Genomic DNA, 24,277 nt, shown 5'->3' with positions numbered 1-24,277 from the left:
CCTAAAGAAAATTTTATCGATTACAAGGCCCGTTTTACAATGTTCTTTTACAATAGTGATACTCTATGTGACAATAGAAGCGCTACTTAACACAAACATGCTAACTAAGATTCCTAAACAACAAATACAAGTGCGCTATAATATTGACAAAAGTGCTAGTTAACTATCAAAAGCGCTATAACATGGGCAATAACGTTAAATTTGAGACAATTGCGCTATTGTAAGAACAATAGTACCAAAATATCAAATTGCAACAGTGCTAAAACGCAAATAAAAGCGCCAAAGCACGACCTGTGTGGCAATTTAAACAAAAAAAGTTAGTAGTTTGTAGAAAAATCTTGTGTTGGATTCATGTTAGGTTCACCAAATGATGCTCTGCGAAATGGACAAGTGTTAGATTAAAGCCTGTGGTCATATAAAACACAAAAACACAAGAAACCGTTAGTGTTAATCAACCAAAAACTAATCTAAGCAGGCATATCAAAAGAGACACTAAAAACATGCTAAAGTATTTAACCAGGGAAACAAATATCACAAAGCATCTCCAAATGCCTTCTAACATGCTCTTAGCTCCTTCTCCTTTGTTCCTCTCCTCTCCAAGTTCCAAATTAGTGTAGCTCTCAGCAGCTTTTTGCACTATGGATGCTTATGGAGGTTCAAGATTGTAGATAATTATTTTAAATGCTATGTAAATATGAACAAGCTAGAAATGAGATTATTATCTAGTCTAGTGTTGATTTTAATCCAAAAGAGTAAATGTAAATGCTAAATACTCTCTAGAATTCACTATAGGTTAAATGTATACAAGTTTTCAGGATCTAGATTATGAAAAAATGGGCTCTATAATCCAGGATGACAAGTGTCAATATGAGATAGGTTGAGAGGAGAGGAAATAAGCATTAAATGCTTGATATGACCTGAAGGTTAACTTGGGAGTCAAGGTCAAGGTTGGGCTGAGTGAATAAATTCTTTATTCAAAGAATAAAGCATTTATCCAATGGATAAACTCTTGTGCAAAGGTTAAAGGGATAACCATGGTCAAAGCAATAAATGCTTGAGGAGACACATGAGTGCAAGTTGAATTAACCATAAATGGTTATGTAAGAGCCATTAATGGTCATGTAAGAGCCATTAGTGGTTTGGAAGACTTTAGAGGTTTGGCTTGTTGAACACATGAAGCATTTAATGTTTTTCAAGGACTTTGAAGTCTTTGAGAAGTGACTCCAAGTTGCTTAGGAATGTGACAATAATTAGGGGGTGGATTAGGCTAATTAGAAAGAGGTTAGAAGAATCTAGAAGGGGGTTAGAAGTGCAAGTGGATTTGGTGGGTGAGGGAAAATAGGATTTTAATTAAAATAAAATTAATTTATTTCAACTTGTGGTTGCAACTTGCATTTGTAGGAAAATGCAAGTGGAGGGGGAATAATGATTTAAATAAATATTTTATTTAATTTATTTAAAAGAGGAAAGAGGATTAATTGAATAAATATAATTTATTCATTTAATTAATTGTGAATTTGGTTTAATGAATTAATTAAAATAAATTAAATAATTTATTTAATTAATAGGAGAATGTTTTGAAGATGACTTAATTAAATATTAATTTAATTAACTGATGGCTAGTGGAATTTCAATTAAATAAATAGAAAATATTCATTTAATTAAAATGGACAAATTTATGTGACTACAACAAGAAATGAAGTTCCTTTCATGGAACTTAAGGGGTTTAAATAGCCCCCAGAAGTAGTATGCTCTTAAGAAATGCATAGTTACCAATAAGGTTGATATTATTCTAATCCAGGAGGTGAAAATGACCTATCAAAATTTTGCTACTCTTGTGGACAGTATATGGTTGGGTTCTGCTTTCTATTATAGTGAGGCAGAAGGTGCTTCAGTTGGAATTTCTACTCTCTAGAATAAGAGCAAGTTGGATGGGCACCTTGTTGGACTTTCTTACAACTTTCTTACTACCAGGTTCACTATGAACAACTTCTCATGGTACTTCTTCAATATTTATGCTCCTAATACTAGATATGGCTGGCCTCTGGTCTAGGAGGAAATTACTACGTTCATGACTAATCATAGGGAGGCAGTGTTCATGTTAGTTGATGACTTTAACACCCCCCTTTTTCACTCAGAGAAGTTAGGAGGTCTAACTGATTATAGTGATAGCATGCTTGACTTTGCTGACTTCATTAGAAATAATGAGTTACTTGATCTTGACCTTCAAGGGAATCCTTTCATCTAGTCTAACAACAGAAACAACTCTAATCTAATTCAGGTCAAGTTGGATAGGTTTCTGATCTCTGCCAAGTGGGACCTTAGCAACAATTCCTCGCTCTTGTCTCTCCCGTGCACTATCTCTGACCATTCCCCGATCTTCCTTTCTTGGGTTGACAAGCCAACCTCGGGCCCCATACCCTTTAGGTATGAGATTATGTGGCACTCTCACCTAGAATTCAAACAGTGTATCCAAAATTGGTGGAACTCCCCTATTCAAGGTTCTGCTATGTTTAGAATCGCTAAAAAACTAGAGATAATCAAAAGGGAGGTCAGAGCCTAGAGTAAATCTTACTTTGGTGATATCTTCAAGAGAAAGAAGGAGGTTGAAACCAATTTGGACCGCCTCCAGAGAAAAATTACGGAGGGGATCACCTCAATGGATATCCACAAAGAGGAGGAATGTTGGAGACAAAAATGGAAAGAAATCATGAGCCTTGAAGAAATCTACTAGAAGCAAAGATCTAGAATCTAGTGGTTAACTGAGGGGGATAGGAACACCTCCTTCTTTCATAGATCTGATTCAAAGCACAAAAGGAGGAACACTATTTGATCCATTTTCAATAATAGAAATGAGGAATTGGTGGGGAATAGCGAGATTGGTCAATGGGCTTCTCTATACTTTGCTAATGCTTACACAAATGACAAGGCCAGCGAACCTAATGAGGTTAGTGATAAGCTTCTCAATCTTATCCCTCAAGTCCTGAATGATGCTAACAATGAGTTGCTGATGAGCCATGTGTTTAAAGATGAAGTTAAAGAGACAGTTTTTGCGATGGCTGCCTTTAAGGCCCTTGGACCTGACGGCTTCCCTCCGACTTTCTTCAAGTGTTTTGGGAAACTGTGAAGTATGACTTAATCAAAGGTACCAAGGACTTCATTCGCACTAGGAACCTTCTAAAGAAATTGAACACTTTCATTGTTTTGGTTCCCAAAGTTCTTGACCCAAAGTTTATGATTGGTTAGCGCCCTATCAACCTGTGCAATTCGGTCTACAAGATCTTCTCTAAAGTTGTTGTCAATAGAATTAAACCCCTTCTTGATAGATGTATCAGCCCAGCTCAGAGAGCTTTTGTTCTGGGCAGGCAGATTCTCGATGCGGTCATAACTACCCATGAGGTCACCCACTCCATGGACAAAAGTTGCAACCTAGGTATGTCTCTTAAACTTGACATCTCAAAGGCTTATGATAAAGTTAACTAGAAGTTCCTATATGCTATTCTATCCCAGATGGGATTCCGGGAAAGATTCCTCAATATTATCAAGGTGGTGGTGGAAAGTGTTCACTATTTAGTGATTGTCAATGACACCCCTTGGGGATTCTTCAAGGCTAGGAAGGGACTAAGGCATGGGGACCCTCTCTCACCTTATTTGTTTATTATGGTGGCAAAAGTTCTGAGCAGGAACTTCTCCCAATTAATCAGGACTAGAAAAATCTCGAGGGTGAAAGCTACTTCTTCCCTTCCTCTGGTGGTTATGCAACAATTTATTGATGACACCTTCCTGTTTGACCAGTCATTTTTTATAGAAGCAAAAGAATGGAAACACATGTTGGAGGATTACGCCCTTGCCTCAAGACAACTTACCAATTATAATAAGAGAAAAACTTATTTTTTCAACACTGATAGAAATCTCCAAGGTAAACTTATGTAAATCCTTAGATGTTGTGTTGTTGATCTTCCCGATTCCTACTTGCGTCTTCCCCTCACAATTAAGGAGGCCATCCCCCAATTCTGGGAGTCTATCTTAGAAAGAATTCAGAAGAAACTTGGTATTTGAACTGAAAAAACTCTGAGTAGTGTTGGTAAACTCTAGCTTCTGTCGGCCTCTCTTCAAGGTATCCCACTCTATTTTCTTTCGCTATTCAAGATATCCATTGCTATGGATGAGAAACTAGAAAAAATCCAAAGAATTTTTCTGTGGATGGGGATAGAGGAAAAGTCCAAACTCATCTTAGTTAATTGGAAGGTGGTGTGTAAACCTAAGTACATGGGAGGCCTAGGGATCAGAAAAATTTCGGACCTGAACAAGGCTTTGATGACTAAAATTGGTTGGAATATTATGAAGGACAAAGCTAACTGGTGCAAGATTATGTGGGAAACGTACTTTAATCACATTCCCTTCTCTTCCCTTCTATCTTCTAATGATCTTCCACCTAGTTCTAAGATATGGAACAACATTGTCAAAAATAGGAAGATGCTTAAACAGGGCCTAAAATGGCAGGTGGGCAATGGTGAGAAAATTAGATTCTGGGAGGACAACTGGATTGGTGATAAAACCCTAGCCTCTTCTTGCTTCAGTTGCCTCATGGGAACTCTCAAGGACTCGCTGGGTCCTCTTGTGATGAATTACATATCTCCCTCTTGCTGCTAGTTGAGGCTTGCTAAAGGTCTGGGAGATAATACTCATTGGGGCCATTTGGTGGGAGAGTTACAATCTCTTCTTGAGGAGGTCAGGATCCCCCGATTCCCTCATGCTGATAAGTTTATTTGGGTTATGAATCCCTTAGGGTATTTTAGTGTAAAGTTGGTCTATAATCTCCTATTCGCCCCTGTGAATGACTGCTATAGCTGGAGAGAAGTTTGGAATTCTCATCTTATCCCTAAAATTAACTTCTTCTGGTGGACGACTCTACATGGGAGATCCTAACTATTGATAACCTTAAAAGGAGAGGCTTCTTGTTAGCCAATCGGTGTGTTATGTGTAATTGTGCTGAGGAATGCATAAATCATCTATTTATCCATTGCCCCTTCATTTCTATGGTCTAGAACAAAGTTTTATAGAAATTTAATATTGCATGGACCTTCTTGGAAGACTTGCAGTAGTTTATCAGCAACTGGAAGTGCCCCTATGCCCACCCTCCGATTAGATAGTTTTGGAAACTCATCCCTCCCCATATATGTTGGCATATCTGGAAGGAAAGGAACAACCAGATCTTCCGTGAGACTAATAACACTGTTGACACGATGATTGGCATAATAGAAAAGCTCCTCAAGGAGAATGCTTTGGTCTGCAAATGGGAAAAACCACAATCTACCCCTCTGGCGATGGATTGCAATTGGATTAGGACATGGAATCTGCCTAACAAAAATGGAGGCTTAACACTAGATGGTCAGTCCCGCCCCCCTCATGGCTCAAACTTAACTTTGATGGCGCCGCTCGCAGTGGAGTTTCGGCAAGAGGTGGAATTATAAGGGATAGCTTGGGCAACCTGATTTTGGCCTATGCGGAGAATTTTAGCTCTGCCTCGAGTAACATGGCTGAAGCTCTAACACTCTTCTAGGGGCTTAAATTGGCTCTCGATATTAATGCTAAAAGATTGATCATTGAAGGGGACTCTAAGCTGATTATTGAGGTGACTAAAGGAGTTTTAGGGATTAGCTGGATGATTAGCAACATACTCAAGGACATATGGTCTACGATAGTCTAGCTTGAGGATTTTTAAATTCAACACATTTATAGAGGGAAATTCAGTGGTGGACTCTCTAGCTATGGCGGGCCTTGAGAAGAAAGGTATGAGGTGTTGGAGACACCTAGATTCACTTTCCGATAGACAGAAGTCCCTAATCAGGAGAGACCAAAATTTCTCTACTAGCTAATGATTTGCTATGTCCTTTTTTACGAGTGGATGTTTTGGCCCGTCTGTGATGTCAAGCTGTAGGAGAGAAATTCAAATTTGAATTGGGCAAGATATGCCAAGGTGGCTTTTGCTGGTCCCCATTTTCTCCACCACACTGGTCCCATGATGACGTGTCCAGCCACTGATAATTGTGTTACCGGAGGATTGCAGTATCAACTTTTAATCATTTAATTGATAGACCATAGCAAGTACATCACTTATTTCTATAACTAGAACTTAAGATTTCTCCATAATAAAGATCTTTGCAAGTTGGCAGATGAATTAAGAGGTGTCCTTTCGCATGCTTACCAGAGCTGGCGGACGCATGCCTTGGGAAACACCATAAAAGATAATTATTGCAGCTCTCACCACACTTTGGCTAAATTTATGTCGATTATTCTTATCTTTTGCTCTGGTTTTTCCCTTTGCATAACCATTTCCAGTTCTGCGCTACTTACCAACTTCACTCTGGAGGAAGCTATTATGGGGGGGGGGATTTAGTTTGGGTTGAGCTGAACATTATTGATGACTTCTTCCGCAATGACCCATGTGTTTGGATGTATGCCAAGGAAGGGGGCATTATTCCAAGCCATGATTGGGTTTGACGAAAACCTCTCCATGCAGTTTGTCAACAGTTGGAATGATAGGAGAGTTGTTATGGGGAATATTTCGTTTGAAATCAATGAAGATGTCATCACCCAGGCTACGGGTCTTTCAATTGAGGGAAGGAAGTGGAAGAAAACCATGAGGGTCACAGATGAGACTAGTATGAACAGATTCTACAAAAAGGGTGAGGAACCAGTTAAGATGCCCGAGGGTTTCAATAGAGAATACCTACATTTTCCGTGGGACCAGGTGTGGAAGATTATTATGAAATTCTTTACCCTTGAGGGAAGGTATGGTGTTTTCTATTATTAACATTTCCCATTGCTCAATCATTTTCACAACCATGATACTATTTCCTTTCCATTCTTTTTACTGCATGCCTTAGAGTCTACTATTAAAGAAGTCCGTCATTGCATGAGTCAAGACAACAATTTCACCATCCTCTACCAGGGTTTGATGTTTCGACTCTACAATTTCCATAGGGCCTTGTGTCCACCTAAACCCATCTCTGTTCAACCTGCTCCCTCCCTCCATGCCCCCCCTACTGGTACTAAAAAAGGCAACAAAAAGACCTCGGAAAAGCCTATTATGCCTTATCAATTCCCTGACCATGCCCCTCTCATTTCCCCCAAAATTGGGGAGAAAAACAAAAGAGACCCTTCCGCTGTTTAAACCTACCTCCAAGAAACCCAGGAAAGAACCTAAGATCTTGTTAGTTGAGTCTAACGTGGAGGACGGTGTGACCTCACGGAGGTCCAAAAGATTTGCTAGCAAACCCCATATGAAACAAATTGTTGTGAGGAAGAACTATGTCAATGAGGGTGAGGAAGATTCTGAGAAGGCAGAAGGTGATAAGGTTGAGGATGATATGGAGGCCACGGAGGGATCAGAGTCTTCCAAGATGGATACCAATGCCCCTGACTCTAAGATTGTTAAGGATGATAATAAGAACACCTCCCCTTCTTCTGCCAGTTCCCCACCCCATATCTCTGAGGAGGACGGGAGAAAGTCTGAGGGCAGGCATACTGTTGCTGAAGGTGGAGAGAAAGAGGAGGTGGTCCATTTTGTGGGTTGTAATGCTATCTCTGAGGACCTGAATGGAGAGAAGAAGAAGCTGGACTATCCGGATTCCCATGTCAGAAAAATTGCAAAATTTTCCATTAAAGTCATGCACTCCTCAGCCACTTTAATGTGCTTGCTGCACCAGGAAAAAGTGAAACAAGGTGGGCTGGAAGGTGACACCACGAAGGAACTATTTGAGTTCCTAGCTAAAGATTGGACCAGGCTTCTACTCTCCCAACACAAGGGAGTTGGAAAAAATGATTAATGGTCGATGCTTTCCTTTTTTGTTATAGTTTTAGTTTCAGGATCGGTTGAATCCCTGTTAAGTTTAATTTCCTTATCAACCATATGAGGGTTGCCAAGACTCTTGCTACTTTCTTTAGTTTTTATAGTATGAACAATATGCTTATCTCTAAGGATAGATGGTTTAAGGTTAGTTTCTTTTTTATTATCTGCTATTTAAGTTGCTATATGGACGAGATTGTTATCAATCTTGGGTTATTCTATAGCTACAGGTGGTTTTTGTTTTTGATGATTAAGATAGGGATTGGTTGACTGTCATTTGGCAGCTGTGTATGCGTTGGTTATTCTCTCTCCGAGGCTTACTGTGTATTCCGGGTCAACCCCCTTGTTTTGGCTGCTCTATTATCAAAAACATAAAAAATAAGAAAAAATATTAGATGTTTAACTTTGCCAGACGTTGTAAATAGAATTCTCTTAGTTGAAGTATATGAAAAATATGAAAGCATAAACAAGGAAAAAGAATTTGAAATAATACTTCTAATAGGTGTGTTGATCTCATGGATTATAATGATTGTAGCACATGCATAGAATTTATTATTGTAAATTGTTTAAAACATTCAAGTTAATGCTATTTGCAAGTGTAAATTAAGGTTTGACAATGTTTGTCTATCCCAAAATAGGAGATTTGGTATATTTGGAAGTTCTTTGGTATAAATACACGAGAAATATGAAAATATAGATAAAGTAGGGTATATTATCTTTGCAAAAAAGATGAGCAAGTTTTGTGTTCCATATCAAGGACGTACAAAATGCATTTGTTGAAAAGGCTTGATAAAAGTTTAAATAACTCTACCACCTTGATCGATAACATTTAAAGAATAAAATTTGATTACATAATATCTAAAGGCCTCTATAATGTAAGTGCACATTAAATAGTACACACCAAATTATTACAAAGTCATTTTACTAATATAATTTCTCAAACCTTGGAGAAAAGCAAAATAAGCTTATCTAGGAATCTTATTAAAAAAAGGAACGAGGCATATTTTTTGAAATACTACCATATAATTTTTTTACGTAGATAAAATAATTTAAAAATATAGAAACAAAATAAGTGGAGATTTTGAGGTTCTTCCCATAGTGTGGTGGTTGAGTGGTTGTGTTGTTGTTGTTGTTGTTGCCATCAAGGTTGAATACCCTGTAGGGCCATTGTGACACTTGTGCCTTCACTTATCCATGGTGCTTGTAGGTTTAAGCCTGAGCTTTGACAAATGAAGATATGTGACCGGAGGACATGTTGTGTCACCGTGACTAGTCATATTTTGAGGTTTCTAATACCACTCACTTTACCGTACACTAATAAATATATCTTATATTGTTACTTCATTCTCTCAAACTATTGAAATAAAGATTAATAATTTTGAATTGTATAAACATATTCAATTTCATAAAAATGTCACCTTGAAATCTATTTGAACCAATTTCCACTAAACTTTCCTCTATGGGCCCAATTGATTTTACAAACATGTGGGCTACACTAGTGAGCTAATTAATCTTATGTCACACAAAAGAAAATTATAGTCATACATAAAAATTGGCCAATGACTAGGTATTAATCTTCTTTTCCAACAAGTACAACGCGGTTTTCTTGGCAAGCGTTTGGGCTACGCTAAAAAAGTCTGTACTAACAAATGCAAGAATAGATAGAATGATGTACAATTTCAGCCTTCACTTATTCAAGTAATAGACACAAGGTTGTGCACCCCATTTTCTGCCTTGATTTATGGAAATGACAAATTCACAGCATCTGGGCTATACGCTAGTCAAGTAATGACAAATGAAAGAATAGCTCAGTTTTTTTTTATGCAAATGGAAATTTGGGCTATTAATCCAAACAAGACATTCCAATTTTTCATACAATGTTGTGGAAAATTAGAGGAAACTGGAATAATTATTCGCTAATTATTCATCAAAATAATTAGTGACAAATTATCTATTTTTATTATCTCATCTTTGTTGAATGTATTTTGTGTTTAAATTTAAGCAAATGAAGCATGCAAATTTAAAATTGTGAAAAACAATAATTTATTTTTATTTTAATTTGAGTATAGTTATTGTTCAGAATTCAAATAAGGTTGTGTTAAAAAAGTGTTTGAAAATTAAAAAATTATTCTAATTCTTTTGTTTTTTCCATTTGTCTTCAATTTTTTTGTTCAAATTTAATCCACAAATCTGATTATTAATACTATTCTTTCATACATGCAAAAAAAATAGGCAAAAAATTGTGGTAAAGAAAATTTTGATTACACTTCTTATTTGAAATATCGATTCCCATGTGTAAATCAATTTATATTTATTCACTCTAATTGTTTACATTGACATTTGCTATAACACACTTAATTCAATAATTTAAATGTGTTATTCGTTTGGTTTGTTCACGATCTATTGTGCTAACAAGTAGTCTCATAACCTAAATATTAGTGCAACTTTCTTAAGCTTTCTCAAGACAATTCTTGATCATTGCATGGTATCACAATCGTAGAGTTTCCTCTTAGTAGAACCAATTTTAAGATTGTGATTTTGAATTTCAATAACAATGTAAGGTCTTCAATTTTGTATCAAAAAGCAAAAACTTTCCCCATTTTTATAGCATATCAATTGATTTTAAAATAAAAAATCTAATATATCATATCCTTCATTATTGTTTATCTAAAACAAGTAGAAAAGTATAAAATTTCCATATTAATTTTTTTATTCAGAAAGTAGAAATTTTTTATATGTGAAGTAGTTTCACTCAACCATCTAAATATTTGTTTCTAGATCCTTGGTTTCCCTCATCAACCAACACATTTTCCTTAGGAGAATCTCCCATCTTCATAGCTTTAGGCCCGACATGTCGTCCCTCCTCTCTATCCATAGCCATCTAGATAACTTTACAAACACGCCCTTTGGTAATAGATCCATTAGTTTCTCTCAACACCTCAACACCCTCCTGCAATTGCATAAAGATCCATACTACAACTTGTCTATATACATATAAAAATCCTCTCAAGAAAAAAAATCTATGAATTTTTTTGATAGAAGCCCAGTTAAATAGGAGGATAAGAGGGCATTAATTTGATAGTGTACATTCATGAACCTTGGTATAAAATGGAGATGGTTCTACTAAAAAAGGCTATTTGGAAATATTTCAATTATTCTACAATATTTGTCTTAATCTCCTTCACCAACTCCTAATATATAAGAGTTGATTGTGGTCCTATTCATGTATAGCTAGCAATAGATCATAGCCCCTAAGCATGTTTTGAAGTGTTAGTATTACTGATTTTGAAACCATCACCTGCAAGGTGTAAAGGAATACCATGGTGATTCACATGTGGTAAAAGAGACTCAATTGGGTCTTAAAACCATTTGAAAAAGATTTTGATAAGTTTTAAGATGATTGTAGCATTGGGATAGAAGATGTAATGTCCCTATTTTTAGACTCTTGTAGTTCAGATAATGCTAGTCTTTGTTGGAACCAATATAGTTAGGTGAGGTTTTTGATGCTACATATGTGTTTAGATAGTTCAGAGGAGATGAATGACACTTTGTGGGGTGATTTTGGACAATTTGTCCAATACTTACTATTTATAGTAAGTTCCTATTTTTTAAGAAGTGCTAGTTTCCACACCTTTTAGCCAGTTGGGAGACTTACTATTTTTAGTAAGTTTCTATTTTTGGAAGCACTTATTTTTAGGAGTTACTATTTATAGTAAAAGCTATTTTTGAAAGCTATTCATAGTTTTTTAGTTTTATTTCAATTTCAACATGCAACACCTTCAATTTTCTAGATTAGCTTATCACTTGGGTCTCTGTACACTAATGGGATGGATTAGAGACCATTCTAGCTTTATCAATGGGCAGATTGAGTGCCAATTTTCTAAGTGACCCATCACTATTCATCTACATGTTGTTAGATTTGCAATTTGGGACTAGAGGACCTTGCAGAAGTCATTCGGGGCATTTCGAGAGCTCAAAGATAACTTCCTATTTTTAAGGAGGAATTTCTAAGTTTAGGTGTCATTAGTAGGGGTCATAGGTGCAACATCCATCAACAATTTTTTCAATTGCTTAGTAATGTTTCAATAAAAATATAAAAAATATTAAGGTTTCTCTATAGTTCTGATTAATTAGGAAAATAGGTTTTTCAGGACCTGAAACCTTTAACAAAGGAGAATAAAATAAGACACCAAAAAGTCTAATGCTTAAGAATCACATACAAAATGACTGGCAAAAAAGCCAGCAAACCAAAAAGATAGCAAAGAAAAACAACAACAAAGAAACAAGGAAGGTGCTACACAACTATAGTCTTCAATAGGTCCTCCTCTTGTTTCACCAGCTGGTCATAGGTGGCCCCAACAACTTTGAGATCTTCTAGGTCCTTGTTAGGTTTCTTTTCTTTCTTTTTGCCTCTGGTACGGGTTCTGGGACCTTGAGCTTCCCCTGTTCCTTTAGTGTCCAGGTCAATATCCAGGATTTCCTTTTCTTCATCCAGTTTGCTGATGAGAGTGTTAGTGTTGCTAGCAGAAATCTTCAGGATGCTTAAATTCTGTTCAGCAATGCTCTTCAGACACTCCTCAATTTTGCCGACTTTACTAATAGTATCTGAGATAGTTTGGTCATTAGCGTCAGCAAGATTTTTCCTTTCCAGCAAATCTCTCTCTATTTTCTCAAACCTGGGGTTGAAGGCATCTCTTATGTTTTCGGTTTTAGCAATCATATTTTTCAGGTCCTCTATGTAATTAGCCATGGTCTTCCCTTCCCCCATGTTGATGGTTTCCAAAATCAGAATTTTGTTGCAGAGTTTTTTGTTGTCATCCACAGCTTTCTTGTAACTAGTTATAAGCCACTCCATAGTATCCATGAAACCTTGCATATCCTCTAGAGGAGGGTTAGGGGGGGGATTAGCCTTATCAGGGATATCCTATTCCTTTTTGGGGTGTCCCAAAAAGTAGTTGTGTCTTCAACCCTAAGAGCCTCATCCATGGTCACCTTCTCTGAATTCTATTCAGCTTCCAAGGTCCTTTCTTGCTTATAGACTTCCAACTCCTTAACATTCTCCTCCTTTCGTTTGTGCTTATTTCTGGTCTGGGTGTGGACTTTTGTCTTCTTTTTCAGCAACCCTTGAGGGTTCTCCTCCTCTGAGTCTTTTGAGACCTCCTCCTCCGAGGAAAGGCTAATATGGGGGATTCTGTCTTTAGGATTTTTACCCTTAGAGGAAGAAGGTCTTGTTTTGATGTGTTTCCTCTTCTTTCTAGTTTTATAATCCAAAACATCCATGCTCTCCTCATAATCACTTGAGGGATCACTGTCAGACTCCTCCTCTAGTGAGAAGGCAGAGTTAGACCCCTCCTCCTCAGACTCTACAGAGGGCTACATACAGGATATTTGATTGGCCTTGAGATGGTCATAAATAAGAACCATTAGGCCTTGATGCATGGCAGTATCCCCCATTGGGTTACCTTTGTAGGCCTTAATAGTGGCATTCATCAAGTAGAGCAGAAAATAAGGAAAATTAACCTTTTCATCATGCCTAAAATGATTCAGCAGGACGAAATGGTAACAATAAACTTTTGTAAACCTACCATCTAAAGTAATGTAGCCCATTAAAACAAAGAGGATGTCCTACCAGGGTTTGACAAAAGCCCTAGGAGGGTAGTAGGTTTTTCTCAGCTTTACCAGTCGGTTTTTCTCCTTCTCGATTTCTGGACATCTCTCAATAGCCTCCTTTCTGACTTTCCTATCTCTGTAGAAGTTGCAACCTTCTCTTTTGAGGCCCATGGCTTGGGCAATAAGATCTTCATCAATTTCAATAGTCTAGTCTCCCATTTTCAGCATACCCTTTCTCCAGTTTTTGCAAAAAAAAATGGTAACCATGCCATCCCGTCCGTGGAGTCTCTCCATGAATTTTGAAAAACCACCCTTCTACAAGATGCTCCAGACCTCCTCCTTCTGTTTCCATTCTTTGCAGCTGCTTGGTTCATATCGCTGCCTGTTACCACCCATGTTCTTGCTGTTCAGAGTCAAATTTTGAAACTTGCAGAGCAAATTAACTAGAAAGCTTGTCAGAGCTATCAAAGTTACCCAGAAAGTGTGGGAACTAATGAAATAGGTATTATAATAAATGAGGCTCTCATTATTATAATGACTCAAAGTACTCCAATCAGTCATTTTCATTATTATCTTGTCCGTCAAAAATCTTTGGAGTGCTTCAATATCGATCATTAAAAATGATTTGCTTGACGTTTTTGAGGAGTCCTTGTTCTCCCGTCCATGTAAACATTTCCTCTTTGTTAACTGCCACGTTGGCAACCCAGTCAGCAGAGCCATTGGCCTCTTGGTAAATGTGGGATATGTAACTTTTTTAAAAGTGCTAATAAGGTCTATAGCAGTATTGATGATGTTGTTGATCGACCATGAGGGCTTTGAGATCTCCTTAAGACATTTTATGATATTGTTTGAGTCCCCTTCAATCCATAAGTAGGGGCAATTCCATTTTTTAGCAAGAAGAATACCTTGGAGAGCTACCATTACTTTAGCTTTATGGTTTGTTTGGGTTCCAATAGGGACAGCAACCATTTCCTTGTAAATTCCTTTGTCATCTCTAAGAATAGCTCCACAACCCGAAGGACCCAGGTTACCTTTTGCAACACCGTCCAAATTAACTTTGAACCAACCATAAGGGGGGGGTTTTCCATATAGCTTCAAGTCTTTTATTGTGATTGGGGTCAGAACTGTCGGCAATCTTCAAATTCCATGCACTTAAGATATTTGATTCCAGAGGGTTGTTTGAGAAACAAGGACCCTCAATGATCCCAATATTTTCCACAATCACCCAGCGAATTTTCTAGAACACAATATACTGATTGAGGGAGACATCCCTGAAGATATGATTATTTCTTTCTTTCCATAGTCCCCATAGGATGTAAGGAAGAGATAGCTGCCACAGAGATCTCAAAAAAGATTTAGTCCAATATAAGTTCCAGGAAGAAAACAGATCACTGATAGTGTTAGGAAACACCCAATCAGTGCAAAAACTTTTGAGAAATCTTTCTCAGAATGAGGCTGAGTAGGAACAATGGATGACACGGTGGTCCATAGACTCTTCCTCCAGAAGGCATAGAGCGCATCTATTGGGGAAGGAAAAGCCTTTTCCCTTTAGGTTGTCTAGGGTCAAGATCTTATTCCGGAGGATTGTCCAGAAGAAAAAATTAATCTTGGGGGTAAGACCCTTAATCCAGGCTTTAGACCAGTAAGGATTACTAGAAGGGGTGGGGGAAAGGGTACAATACATAGAGGAAACAGTTAAAGTACCTTTAGGTTCATGTTTCCAAATCAGGGAGTTTTCCTCCTTATTCAACCAGACCAAAGACAGATGGATCTTGAGCTCAGAAAGGCCAGGGTGAATGCTTTCAATGTTCTGCCATTTGTTACTAGACCAGTACTCAGCAACTAAGGAGCCAAAATTTCTAATACAAGAGGGAGCATGGAGGGCCCATTCATTGATTTCAGTCAAGGGTTTATAAAAAAATCCAGGGATCCTCCCAGAATTTAAATTTTCTACCATTTCCTACTTTCCAGATCACTCCTTTGGCTATGCTTTCTTTGCATTTAGAGGCATGATTCCATATGTGGGATCCATTAATACTGAGATCTGAATTGATAAAAGAAGAAAGAGAGGAGGACAAAAGAGAGTATTTACTTCACTAGATTTTACACCATTCAAACATTCTCCAGACTTGTTTTGATAGGAGAGCTTCATTTAAGGTTCGAATTCTCCACATGCCCAAACCTCCTTTACTTTTTGGTCTACAAACCTTGTCCTAAGCCACCAGAGACATTCTTTTCTTGTCCTCAACCCCAGACCATAAGAATCTTCTTTGAATTTTCTCGATTGTGTTAGCATACTTAACTGGAATTCTAAAAAGACTTAGAGCATAAATCAAAATACTTTGAAGAGAAGCTTTAAGTAATTGGAGCTTTCCAGCCTGACTTAAAAGGGCTCCTTTCAAACCAGCTAGTTTTTTATGAAATTTATCCACTAGAGAACTCCAGAAGGGATCAGGAGGTGTAGTGCCCATGGGGAGACCAAGATAGGTCACAGGAAGATCAACAATCCTACAATCAAGGATTCTGCTAATTCTCTGTTGTCTTCTCTCAGGAGTATTGATAAAAAAAACTTCGCTTTTGACCTAGTTAATAAGCTGCCCAGAAGCAGAGGAAAACTTACAAAGAGTACTCTTCAAGATTTTAGCTTCAGTTATACTAGATCCCCCCATGATAATAGTATCATCGACAAACTATTGGTGGGAACAGATAAGGTTAGCAGAAGAAGGTTGAAGACCCTTAAAAGAGCCTTGCAAAACCATATTTTCCATTGTCCTTCCAAAACATTCTACCATAATTATGAAGAGGATGGGGGAAATAGGATCCCCTTTCCTTAGACCTCTAGAAGCTTGGAAGAAGGGTGAAGGTGAACCATTGACAAGAACAACAAAAGAGGTAGAGGTGATAAGTTTGCTGAGGAGGTCAATAACTCTAGAGGAGAAACCAAAAGACATAAGAACCTTCTCAAGAAAAGGCTAGTCAACCCTGTCATAGGCTTTGGAGAGATCAAGATTGAGGATGAGACCCTGCTTCTTTGCTCTAACAAAAGAATGAATGTTCTCATGGACAATTAAAATAGAGTCAAGAATTTGTCTTCTAGGGAAAAAACCATTTTGTTGGTGAATAATTAAAGCAGGAAGGACAGACAAAATTATAGAAGTAATAACCTTGGAGATAATCTTATAAAAAGAATTGCAAAGACTGATAGGTCTAAATTTTTCCATTGAGTCAGCACCTTGGGTTTTGGGGATGAGAGCAATAAAAGTACCATTGATTTCTTTCAAAATTTTTCTAGCCCTCAAAAATTCCTTGACCCCATTGGAGACATCTTTCCCAACAATATCCCAAAAATCTTGAAAAAAGAACATGGGGAAGCCATCTGGGCTAGGTGATTTGTTACCATCAAAGGAAAAAACAAGATTTTTAATTTCCAATTTCGAAGGAATGGAAGACAGGGAGGCGTTCATTTAATTTCTCTATAGTTGAATTTAATGTTTTTATTAAATAAATTAAAATCTTTTATAAAGTAACTTTATAAAAATTTAAGTTACTTTTTAATAATTCATATTAAAGTAACTTTATTATTGAAAAAGTTGAGAAATACAACTTCAAAGATCCCAAGAGCACCTGCAAGCAAAATACCCGTCACAAGAGAAGATTGGAGACAAAAAACAATAATGGCTTTGAAGAAAAAAGATTATCATGAGAAAAAAGAATGCAACTAAGATCCTAGTGAATGATTTAGATATGAAACTAGATGATGATAAGATGCAAGATATTGATATGAGACTAAACTAGCATGAAAATGATGTTAAAATGATATTAAGCTAGCATGGAAATGAAGCTAACATGATGTTACTAACATGATATGAAAAACATGATAAATTTTAAGCTATAATGCTACTAAATGATCTAAAATGCTATTATCAAAGAGAGGCTAAAATGCTTGATGAAATGAGACTATAATGTGGATGCATAAAAACTTGGATCCTTTTGAAGAAGGAATGAGCTCTATTTATAGGGAAAATAGGGCAATGGAGGGTTGAGATTGAATAATTTGAATAAGGGCTAGGATTCAAAGTTTTCAATCCATGTGAGGGTTTCAATCCAATCCCAAGTTGACAAATATCACCTTGAGAGGGCTTGAGAGGAGATGTAAGAGGCATTAAATTCTTGAGGAGACATCAAGATTTTCTTAGGAGGTAAGGTTAAGGTTAAGGTTAGGTTAGTGGATAACCAATGGATAGAGCCTTTACCCAAGGGGTAAACTCTTGTGCAAAGGTTAATAGGATAACCAAGGTCAAGGTGAGAGTTAAGTTAGAGAGAAAGTCTCTAACCATGTGGGAAGGTTGAATTAACCATTAATGGTTTGGAAGACTTTGGGGACAAATTTGGGGGACTCAACAAGTTAACTTGTTGAATGGATAAAGCCTTAAATGCATTTAGAAGACTTTCCTCTAATTTTGAGAAGTGACATCCTTAAACTTAGGGAAAGGACATGATTAGGAGAATTAAGGCTAAATAAGATGGCTTAGAAGAATCTAGAAGGCTCTAGAAGAGGTTTAGGAGGGAAGTGGGAGATGTAGGATTTTGCAAGTGGGTGAGGGAAAATAGAATTAAAATAAAACTAATTTATTTTAATTTTGGTTGCAACTTGCCTTTGTAGGATTTTGCAAGTGGGGGGATTTAATTAAATGTGTTTTTAATTAAAAATGGCTAGAAGGGGGATTTAATTAAATGTAAATTTAATTAAAAATGGCTAGAAGGGGGATTTAATTAAATGTAAATTTAATTAAAAATGGCTAGAAGGGAGATTTAATTCAATATAAATTTAACTAAATGAATTAGATAGAAGAAGGGGAATATTAATCAAATCTCCAATTTGATTAATAGGCTAATTAGATGAATAGGGATATTAATTAAATCTTAATTTAATTAATTGGAAGAATTAGTGACAATTAAATGAATCAAATTCACTTAATTTATTATGCCACTTTTACTATATTTTGTCCCTCTTTGAGTGAACATGTGACCACATGTTGATTCAAAGAAAAACATTTAATTTTTTTGATATGATGTTGTCACCAAATTTTTTTGATATGATGTTGTCACCAAAGTCGTTGATATGATTCCTTGGATATGAAAAATTGATTTCAATATGAGATGTCAATATGATTTTGTTGATATGAAGTTGATGATAATGTTGATATGGAAATGTTGATACGATGATATGCCCCCTCGAGCGATAAATTGAGAAAAAATGTGTTTTTCAAGGGAGTAGCACATAGTGTAACAATGGTTTTATAAAAAAACATTGTTGATTTTGTGGATTTTTTGAAATTTTATCAATTTTGTTTTTTTTTTGGATTTTTTATTTTTTAAATTTTTTTAATTTTGAAATTTATTGCCCAATAGATTTTATTAAAAACTAGGGTGAAGTCTATGTGGGGATAGTGCATGCATGCCTCACACGTCCACCAAGGTGGCACAACCACCTACATCATCATGGGCTATATAAGCCTCCAAGGGCCCATTTCCACTTCATTTGTACACTTGGCTTGGGAGCATTGGAGCTTAGAGGAGAGAGAGGAGATGGCAACCCCTACCACCATCACTGTTTTGAGCATGTTTGTTGATTCGAGAGGCCACCAGAGTATGGCCCACTAGTGAGTTCGATTTTATAACCCTTCTTGTAAAATTTTCAGCTTAGATTTTAGGTATTTTGAGTAGATTTTTGAATTTTTCAAGCTAGTTAGGGTTTTGCATGCAATTTTCTTTTTTCTTTTTGTTTTTGTGCATATAATTTTTCTTTTAGCACATGTGATGACTTTTATGGCGCATTTTGACAATTATCATAGCGCATATGATTTTTCTTTTTGCACATATGATGTTTTGATTGGCACATATGAGTTGTAGAATAGTGCATATGAATAATAGTGTGGCACATATGATGTGTCTTTTAGCGCATTTGATTATTCTTTTAGCGCATATGAAATATTAAATAGCACATATGAAATTGTGCATTTGGTGACTCTTTTAGCGCATATGAGACAGTGAGCAAATTTTTGAATTTTGGAAAATGTTCGACATGTGTAATTTTGATTTTTGGAGTCATTATGAATTTTTACACCCTATCAAAGTGTCAGTTTAGATCGAATGTGTTGATTTTGGTCATTAATCGATGTTTATCATTATGAGTCTATTGTGTCAGTTCAATTTTTGGTCTGGATCAAATTTGGTCAAAGTCGCTATGAGTTTGTTTGCAATATGGTTCCAATTTTGATATGGATCTTGCTATTGTTATGAGTCATTTTTCGTTATGGGTCAACTTGTTGTTATTTGATATGAGTCATTTGTTTTTCGATATGGGTCTTGATTTGATATGGGTCTTGAATCAATATGGGTCTTGATTCGATATGGGTTTGGATTCGATATGGGTCTTGATTCGATATGGGTCTTGATTCAATATGGGTCTTGAATTGATATGGGTCTTGATTCAATATGGGTCTTGAATTGATATGGGTATTGATTCGATATGGATCTTGGTTCAATATGGGTCTTGATTTGATATGGGTCTTGATTTGATATGGGTCTTGATTTGATATGGGTCTTGATTTTGATTATTTGATTGATTCAATATGGGTCGGGGCTAAACAAAACTCGATAAATTGGTTTTCAAAATTTATTTTTGATGAGTCCTGATATGAAGCTTGTTGTTGATTGTTGATATGATTTTTGATATGGGGCATGATTGATTGATTCATTTGAATAGGTCATGGTTGATTGTGTGACTTTCGTCACTTGATTCGTGGATTGCTTTATTGTTTAGAATAGATGTAATTGATAGGATGATATCCATGTACTAATATAGGTCAATCGAGGAATCCTCCTACTTTGAGAAAAATTCCCGAAGATGTTTGTGATGAGAGGTCTATTTAGCAATGATGATTTGGTAGTCATAGAATCTTTTGGTCTTGTCCATTTGTTGCACATGCCATCCTATCAGAAGAATAGGGCACTAGTCAGTGCGCTGGCTGAGAGATGGCACAATGAGCATACCACCTTCCATTTGCTGATGGGTGAGATCATAGTGACACCAAAGGACGTCTATCAGATTCTGTGGATTTCGATCACATGAGAGCTTGTGGAGTATGATGTGGAGGAGGTTGGCAAGATAGATGCTCTACGGGAGGTGTTTGTCGATCCTCATATCGCAGGTTACTTAGTGGCATAGCAGGACATGGTAGACAACTATGCCTCACTCCCTTTAGTTTTGGTATGTTTGATTGGTAGTTTCCTGATTGCAGATAGGAGGTCTCATAGTTTATTCTTTGAATGGGGTTGAGTGCTCTGATAGATGGTGTAGGTGCGTACACGATATGAATGGGATATATGTTTGCTTGCCCATTTATACCATGAGCTTCACCAAGTGTTTTATGATGACACAACTATTAGAATCAATGATAGTCCCAAAGACACTAAGAGGGGGGGGGGGTGAATCAATGTCTGACCAGTTAGCAGAATATTTAAACTTATTAAGAACTTTTCATCCCAAAATAGTGTACTGATAAATAAGAATAATAGAGATAGCATAGAGAACACACCATAACACAAGATATTTAATGAGGAAACCCAGTGTGGGAAAAACCTTGGTGGGATTTGTGACCCACAATATTCACTCACTGGCCAATGAATAAATATTACTTACAATGAGGGGCTTGCACATGTAGGAAGGCCAACTGCCTAGAGCTCACTGCTCAATAAGAGTCACACTAACTACAAAGGTGGATTATCAAATCCAATACAATGTACTACTTCAAATAAACATCAATTATGCTAGGTTTAGTATTGGTTTAAGCTCAGTCTATGACCAAAACCTTATACAAAATTTGCCTTATGCATTCGCATACAACATCCTTCCTTTTCCTTATTTCTTACATAAATATATTTTTCACTTTATTCCTTCTTACAAAATGACTTACATGATCATATACATATATAAGTCTTTTACAATGTACCATGTCGGTTTTACAAAAGATAATTAGAATAAAATACAATAAACAAAAGTTTATTCCCTATCGGCTGGAGTGTCGGTATGCATTGTTGCCACTGCCAATGAAGTGCCTATCGGTGTATGTAGAAGTCTATGTTGGTGCCAGTAAATGCTGGTGGATTGCCAGATGAATGCTAGTTGGTTTCTAGATGGTTGCCATCAATGACAACATCAACTATTCTCATAAGAGTGTAGAATGTCAACAATCTGCCCCTTTGGCATTGATGGCAACACTCATGAGAAAAATCCAAAACCTATTTTTAAAAACTAAAGTCCAAAAAGTTTCCAAAAAGATGTGCTCCCCCTGAGCAAATGATCTCCTCTCAATAAGATTTTTTCTCTCCACTACTCCCCCTTTGACATCAATGACAAAGGTTGTAAAAAATAGTCAAGCAAGTGCAAAAATTTCACCTCAAAGTCTGTAACCGGTTAGTTACAATCTAAAAGATGTCCGCCAAAACCAAATTTAGACTCTGCATGAATCTTTTGTTGTCGATGAAGGTTTCCTCAGTCTGTTGGTTCGTGCCAGTGAGATAGTGCATGTGTTCTTTTGGTGATCATTCTCCTTGAAGTAATGCCTTAGAGATTTCATTTCTCAGAGAGATAAGATTGTCCAACTTAGGACCAAGTTTATTTTTAAGTTCCCGGGCATTTGACTTAATCCTTACCTTCTCTTTCTCAAGTTTTTATAATTTCTCCTCAAAACCTATTATTTCCTACTCAATAACTGATATAGGTCCAGATGAACCAATTATGTTATCAGCTATGTCATTGATTTCTTTCTGTGTTCTACTGATCTCCTTTTCTAAGTCGTCTGTCAAAAGGTGGGGTTTGCATGTTTCCCTGTAAAGCTCCTTGTACTCCAAAATTGTAGAGTTAAGTGCCGGTAATAATGTATCCAAGTGTTCTATGTACTTCTTTATGGTGTCCTCAAAGAATTTTTTCTTCTCTAGTTCCACTTTCTCCAGGAATGTGTCCTCATTCACCTTGTCAATGTTTATTACATTATCAGCAATAAATTTGGGCAGTGTGTCCAATTTTCCTATAGAATCCTTGATATGATCTGTGTTACAATTCGGTGCAATCAATTTTAGAACTGGTAAGGTGTTATCAATTGACTTGTAGGCCAATGCATTACAGTCTATTATCTTCTCGATTGAGTCAAAAAGTACCTCAGTAACATTTGTAGGTCTGAATTCACTTGTAGAAGTGTCAGTTGTCTAACCAATTACCTTTATTACCTTTGTGCTTCCAACATTTGTAACCATTTTACTTGCATTTTCCTTTGGTGAATCAGTATGAGTTTGCATTTCAATCTACAAAGGTTTCTTAGATTGTTTTGATGTCTCAGTGATTATCGGTTTCTCTGATTCAGTATGTACCTTTGCCTCAGTAGGTTTTCTTGAAAGTTAAACTGCCAGTATCTCTGTCTCTAGTGGCCTTGTGCCAACATCTGTACATTCAGTAGGTTTCTCTATTTCTGATGGTTGCTCTGCTTGAGTTGGGATCTCAATTTCAATAGTTTCTACCAGTTTCTTAGCCATGTTGCCACTGTCAGAATTATTTGTCTTAACCTCTAAATTATCCTTATGTATAACAATATTTACTTCCTAATTATCCTCATTCATGGTAAAAAGTATCTCAGATTCAAGATTTGTATCATCATGTGTGATACCTTCAGTGTCAATAATCGGTGGATCATCTGAATGTACCGGCTCAGTAACCAAAAGTGGTGGTGGTATATTATCTGTAATCTTGATGTTTTGAATTCCACCAATCTTTCCTTTGCCCTTGTCCTTGTCATTCTAATATACTTTGAATGTCTTCTTAGGTCGGTTCATTTCCTCCTGTATTTCCTTCTTCACAAAAAATATATCCCAATTATTTGCAGTCTCATTTGCAACCTCTTTCACTCTACCTATCATTAAGCTTACTTGTCGGTGCCCACTGGTAAAAATGGATTTGTTAGCCTCATAAATTAAATTATTAATTTCCTCTTTTGAATTAACAGGATGTACAACTAGAAGTTTTTCAATTTTCATTTTCTTGTCTAATTCCATCACTACTATCCTTTTTGCTTCCAATCTTCTATAGAGCTCATTAGGTAAATCATCCACAACCTCAATCAGTACTTTCTTATATATGTCCAAGTGTAAAATAATACTGTTCTCAATGATATCCCTATTAGAATCATTAAATGTATTATAAAGTTTGTGCACATTAGCCAAATTGCCATCATCAGTTATTTCATTTAATAAATCATCTAATGAAGGAGTAACTAGTTTCTGTTTCTTCTTTGGAGTTAGTTTCTTGCCTGGTTCCCTTACTACCTGTTGTTTCTTCCTCAAGGTCCTTGTTCTCTTAGGTGAAGGAGAGGGTACTTGTGAAGGTTTTCTCTTCCTCCTTTCAACTCTTTTAAATTTAGCTTTCTTATCACTGTCAGTTCTAGAAGATGTGTCAACTAGTGAAATGTGTGCCTCCAGTTGAAGTCCTTCAAGCTCACTAGCCAATATGCCAGTAAAGTTCATGACATTTTCCTTGATCTCCTTTACCTTCTTAGAAGCATTTCTTATGTAAGTGTCTCTTTTCTTCCTTTGCTTCAATATTTTTACTTTACTCTCAATGGTTTCAGCACTACCAAAAACTTTTTCTGATGGTTCTCTCAGTGCATCTAGTAAAGCTTTTGCATATGTTTCCAGAATACTAAGATCTACTTCATAACCCATCTTGGTGACCCAGATAGTCCAAGGGATTACAACTTCCAT

The sequence above is a fragment of the Cryptomeria japonica genome, chromosome 8 (genome assembly GCF_030272615.1).
Source record: "Cryptomeria japonica chromosome 8, Sugi_1.0, whole genome shotgun sequence".
NCBI classification, from domain to species: domain Eukaryota; kingdom Viridiplantae; phylum Streptophyta; class Pinopsida; order Cupressales; family Cupressaceae; genus Cryptomeria; species Cryptomeria japonica.
The sequence above is the reverse complement of the archived record's forward strand: the minus strand, read 5'-3'. Positions refer to the sequence as shown.